At 45.6% G+C, this 5956-nt stretch overlaps 1 long non-coding RNA gene and 1 pseudogene across 3 annotated transcripts in view; both read left to right on the plus strand.

The window, feature by feature from the left end:
• The window catches only part of LOC311588382, a 5735-nt gene extending 4597 nt beyond the window's left edge, over nt 1-1138 (plus strand). For both annotated transcript variants that reach the window (XR_014776185.1, XR_014776186.1), the window contains exons 3-4: nt 139-231; nt 509-1138. This is a non-coding gene — a long non-coding RNA (uncharacterized lncRNA). The remainder of the gene's footprint in view (nt 1-138; nt 232-508) is intronic.
• A 3001-nt stretch (nt 1139-4139) lies between these two features.
• LOC311587957 (large ribosomal subunit protein eL27-like) lies at nt 4140-4807 on the plus strand (annotated as a pseudogene). Its single transcript has one exon. The product of its transcript is annotated as a large ribosomal subunit protein eL27-like (transcript).
• Nucleotides 4808-5956: the final 1149 nt, after the last annotated feature.

A 5956-nucleotide genomic window follows, 5' to 3' on the forward strand; every position in this document is an offset into this window, starting at 1 on the left:
GGGGAAATTCCAGCTAACAAGTGCCTCATAGAACTTTTCTCACCAAAACAGAGCCTGCTCTAGGTCAACACTAGCAAACGTGGAGAGGAGAAACATGTGCACAAAGCTAATTCTAATCCCTTATCATTTCATTCTAAGATGAGTTGCCTTACCCAAACGTCTGAAGCTGTGTCTTACTATGACCATGAAGGATGATGGATTGCTGCCCTGTGATACCTCAGGTGGAAAAAGGTGAGTGGTAAGAGATAACCCAAGTCTATTTAGCACTGTCCCAAGCAACTACCTCTGTTAATAAAGCTTCTAGCTTCTTTCCTTCCCTCCTTCCCTCCTTCCCTCCCTCTTTTCTCCCTCCTTCTTTCCTCCCTCCCTCCTTCCTTCCTTCCCTCCTTCCTTCCCTCCTTCCTTCCTTCCTTCCTTCCTTCCCTTTCTTTTTCATCCAAGTGAAACCTGTGGGAAATGCTGGTATCCTTCTAAACTGAAACCTTTCACATTTTTCCTCTGATTGCAGAGAGGCGTTGATCCTCCCATTGTCTGCGATTGAACACCACCTCAGACCCATAATTATCTCTTCTCCTGGCAGGCCTTAAGATGAAACAGACAGGAAGACCCAAGCGGATTCTCCCCAGATGCCACCTCTTAGCACCAGGCTTTGCGAGCCTGTTATTTGAGGAGCTGCAGAAGGCACAGCCCCATCCCATTGAGGATCAATGGGAAAATAAGCAGTTTCTGGTGACTAGGTTGTGGTCTCCTGCAGTTGTCAGGCCTCCTTGGTAATGGCTATTTATCTCCCGCGTAATTGGCACCTGGGCTCTCCCTCATTCCGTGCTAGCTGGCACTTCCCATCACTGCCACCCTGGGCAGACTGCAGCCTGCAGAAGCGTGACAGGCCTGTCCAACAGCTCCCGCCCAGAGACCGAGGATGCTCAAGGTGACCTCCACACCGTTCAGAGCCGTGGGTGATGTCACTCTGGCCACCAAGGCTAGGGATGGCTATGTGGCCTTCTGCCCTCCTTGGCTAAGGACTCTGGCCGTTCTTTGGCAGACAACAGTGTGAGGCTGAAAACATCTGTGTGGAAGAAGATTCCAGAGAGCATCAGAGAGGGGGAAATCTTTGGCTATCTTGTTATGTGATGTGATAAATGAGTATTTTTTTTAAATTTTTATTTATTCGCTTTACATCTTGATCATAGCCACTTCCCTCCTTTCTCCCCAGTCCCACCCTCCCTTCCTTTTCCCCCTATACCCCCTTCCCAACTCATCAGAAAAGGGGACACCCAACCCCACCAACCCACCCCAACATGTCAAGTTGCATCAGGGCTGAGTGCACCCTCTTCCACGAAGGCCAGGCAAAGCAGTCCCATCAGGGGAAGTGCTTGAAAAGCAGGCAGCAGAGTCCTTGCCAGAGACATCCCCTGTCTCCCTTACTAGGGGGCCCACATGAAGACTGAGCTGTCCATTGGCTACATCTTTGTAGGGTCTAGGTCCAGTCCATGCATGGGCCTTGGTTGGTGCTTCAGTCTTCATAAGCCCCCAAATATTCTTTTCATTGTATGTTTTGCTTTTCTTTCTTTTTTTCTTCCTTCCTTCCTTCCTTCCTTCCTTCCTTCCTTCCTGTCTTTCTTTCTTTCTTTCTTCCCAAAGTCTTACTGTGGCTGGCATGGTACTTGATATATAGTCCAGGCTGGCCTTGACCTTGCATTAGTCCTCAATGCCTCAATGCCTAGCCTTAGATACATACTCTTTAAAAGCAGGGATGACAGAGAGATAACTCAGCAGGTAAAGGTCATTAAGCCTGACTAGCTGAATTTAATTCCCAGGACCCACATGGCAGAAATAGAGAACCCTCTCCAACAGCAACCAAGGGCCTTTACATTCATACCATGCCAGCATACATGCCCCCCAAATAAATCAATTAATATTAATAAATAACCTCTGGGCATGTTGTGTACTCAGGGAGGCAGAGGCAGGTGGATCGCTGTGAGTTCAAGGCCAGCCTGGTCTACAAAGCCGAGTCCAGGACAGGCAAGGCTACACAGAGAAACCATGTCTCGAAAAACTAAAATTAAAACCAAATCCAAAACAACAAAACCCCCCAAACCTGAAAGTTTTTATATTTATTTAGTTTTTTTTTTTAAATAGTAAGCCTGCAAGGAATATTTATTGAAATATTGCACAAGGGACATAATATTGCTTTTCCTTGGGGATAATGATAGGCAAGTACTCTAGAGTAATGTGGACTATCCAGGAACTTGGGCATTCAGCCTCTGTTAGAGCTAAAGCAGGCTTTGTAAGAGCCTATGGTACTTGCGTACTGTTTGAGTCCAAGCTATCTGACTCTGGCCATTTCTTTTTCTGCTTGTATTCTTGCCTTCTCTCTGAAACATTCATAATTTTTTCACTAGTTAAATTCTTCCTAACTTCACAAAACTGTGGCTAAAATTTAAACAGAACACCAAAAACTGTCATCTGTATAAAAAAAAAGTATGCCTCAGATTACAATTTTCTACAAATGTGCCAACTTAACTCAACTATGCCGCAATAATGGATTAACTTTTCTATCCTTAATATACACCATGCCCCACACATTATTGTCTGCCATTTATCCAGTTTTTTATGCCCTTCTTCTTCCTCTCTTTCATCCTTTCATTTCTTTCTTTCTTTCTTTCTTTCTTTCTTTCTTTCTTTCTTCCTTTCTTCCTGAGTGTGCACACATATGCCATGGTGTTTATGTAGAGGTCAGAAGACAACTTGTAAGAGTCAGTTCTTTCTTTAAGCCTTTTTTTTTTTTTGCAGGGGGTGGGGAGGGTTTCAAGACAGGGTTTCTCTGTGTAGCCTTGGCTGTCATGGACTTTATCTGTAGACCAGGCTGGCCTCGAACTCACAGCGATCCACCTGCCTCTGCCTCCCAAGTGCTGGGATTAAAGGCATGTGCCACCACGCCTGGCAAAACCTTCAGGTTTTAACACATGTGCACTCACATAGGGTTTGTATATCAGATACCTTGGCAGTCTCATAACAACATTATTCTGGGGTGTCGTTTTCACCGGGTGAAGGTTAGACAAATCACCCTCTTTTCTTTCTTTACTTTTTTTCCCCCTCCACTTTGATGCAGAGGTTGGTCTGTCTGCCTAGTGTTCAAGACTGAATCAGACTGTGAGATGCTTTCTGAGCTCAGTAGGAGGGACAAAGTCATGTGTGAGGTGTGCCAGCTCCTGTCTGCTGGCCCTGCTAAGTTGCTGCACTTGACAGGATACAATCTTTCTCTTCTCCTTTTTCCTTTCTTCTTCATGTGTATGTGTGTGTGATGTGCATGCCTACATGTGAGTGGGTTGCACAGGTGTGCTCTGGCTCACTTGCACATGTATACAGATGCGGATGGAAGCCCAACATTGACATAAGGAGCCTTTCTCCATTTCTCTCTGTCTTGTTGTTCATTGAGGTGGGGGGGTCTCTCAATTGAACCATGAACTTACTGACATATGTGGACTAGCTAGCCATCTTGTTTCAGAGAACCCTGTCTGCCTTCCCAGGGCTAAAGTTACAGGTGGCCTGCCATATCAACCAGCACTGGCACGAGTGGCCTCCCACACCAACACTGACATGAGTGGCCTCCCACATCAACCAGCACTGACACGAGTGGCCTCCCACATCAACCAGCACTGACACGAGTGGCCTCCCACATCAACCAGCACTGACACGAGTGGCCTCCCACATCCACTGGCACTGGCACGAGTGGCCTCCCACATCATCCAGCACTGACACGAGTGGCCTCCCACATCAACCAGCACTGACACGAGTGACCTGCCACATCAACCGGCACTGACACGAGTGGCCTCCCACATCAACCAGCATTGACATGAGTGGCCTGCCAAATCAACCAACACTGACACGAGTGGCCTCCCACATCAACCAGCATTGACATGAGTGGCCTGCCACATCAACCAACACTGACATGAGTGACCTGCCACATCCACTGGCACTGGCACGAGTGCTGTATATCCCAACTCCTCAGCTTCTCATGCTTGCTCAGCAATTATTTTAACCACTGAGTTATCTTCCTAGGCCTCTGCCACTTCTTTTTAATCTTCTAGGGAGGATTAACCTTGTTATTCTGTATACCAGGAAGTGAAGGCCAAAGCTGGACACTACACACTCATTGGTGAGACCCTTGACTAATAAATTGTTTTGTTTTTAAGCTGGGTGTGGTGCCCAACACCTTTGACCTCAGTCCTTGGGAGGCAGAGACAGGTGGAGGGAGCCCTATGAGTTCAAGTCCAACCTGGTCTACATAAGGAGTTCTAAGACATCCAAGGCCACATAGTGAGACCATGGAATTAAAGTCACACACCAGTTCTTCTTTCCTTTCTGCTGGATGCCGGCTGCTTGCTGTCGAAATGGGCAAGTTCGTGAAAGATAGGAAAGCTGTGCTGGTCTTGGCTGGATACTACTGTGTACGCAAAGCCATCAACGTGGAAAACATCGATGGTGACACTTCAGACCGCCCTGACAGCCATGCCCTGGTGGCTGGAATTAACCGCTATCCCTGAAAAGTGACAGCTGCCATGGGCAAGAAGAAAATCGCCAAGAGGTCAAAGATCAAGTCTTTTGTGAAAGTTTGTAACTACAATCACCTCATGCCCCACCAGGTACTCTGTGGATATCCCCTTGGACAAGACTGTTGTCAACAAAGATGTCTTTAGAGACCCAGCCCTGAAATGCAAGGCCAGGCAGGAGGCCTAGGTCAAGTTTGAGGAACGATACAAGACAGGGAAAATCAAAATGGTTTTCCCAGAAGCTTCACTTTTAGGTATATTTTCATTTCCATCATGAAATATTTTTAAATAAATAAATAAATAAAATAAAGGCACACACCACCATGCTGAGCCTAAGTTCTGAGGATCTTTAGGTTATCTGACAACTTTACTTGGCCCCTGTGAACTATTTGTCACCATGTGAGGTTGAGTTCAAACCAAAATAAGTCCATCTTTCAGACGCTATTTTCGGTTCGAGGTAATCAAAGAAACAGTTTTTTAGAGTAAGTTAGATCTACCTCAAGAGTAAGTGGGGTCTCTCTTACAGAACTACACAGCTAACTACCTCACCTGAAATAAAAAATATGTATTGCCCTATGAAAGTTTTGCTGTTGTTGTCAACTTAGCCTTTAACTTGGAAAAATCTTCAAATTTTTCATAATTTTCCTTTAATTCACAATTATAATTGCATAATTGCCAGACATAAGAAACTGCTCCATACCTGTGTGTAGAGGCACACATCTGCAATCCCGTCACTTGGGGAGGCAAAGGGAGGCAGGCCGTTGTGAGTTCAGGGCCAGCCTGGTCTACAAGGTGAGTCCAGGACAGCCAAGGGTACACAGAGAAACTTTGTCTTGAAAAACAAAAACAAACAAAGACACTGCTCCATCTTATCCGACAATGAATAAATATGTGGAGGTCTAAGGTGACCTGCCAAGGCTGGTTAATGGGAGAAACACTAATAGTCTGGATAGCTCTGTACACAAACAAATTGACTCAAGCCCCTACCTCACACCATATACAAAAAGTTAACTCAAAATGGGTCAAAGAAGACTGAGAAATGTAGCTTTGTAACATATACAAACAAGGTAAAACACTTAAATGTAAAAGCTAAAACTACAGAGCTGGGAGCCAGGGAGATGGCTCAATGTGAAAAAATGCTCACCACCAAACCCAAGGACCTACCCTCCCTCCCAGGGATCTACATGGGATAAAAAATGTTCTGATGTGGCTCTCTGACTTTCACAAAGGCATCATGGCACATGCACACCCCCACAATTAATTAATTAAAATTAAAAAATAGCCAGGTAATGGTGGCACACGCCTTTAATTCCAGCACTTAGGAGACAGAGGCAGGCAGATCTCTGAGTCTGAGGCCAGTCTGGTCTACAGATTGAATTTTAGTACATGTAAGGTTACACAGA

Source organism: Acomys minous, assembly GCF_964271855.1.
Source record: "Acomys minous genome assembly, chromosome: 17".
NCBI lineage: Eukaryota > Metazoa > Chordata > Mammalia > Rodentia > Muridae > Acomys > Acomys minous.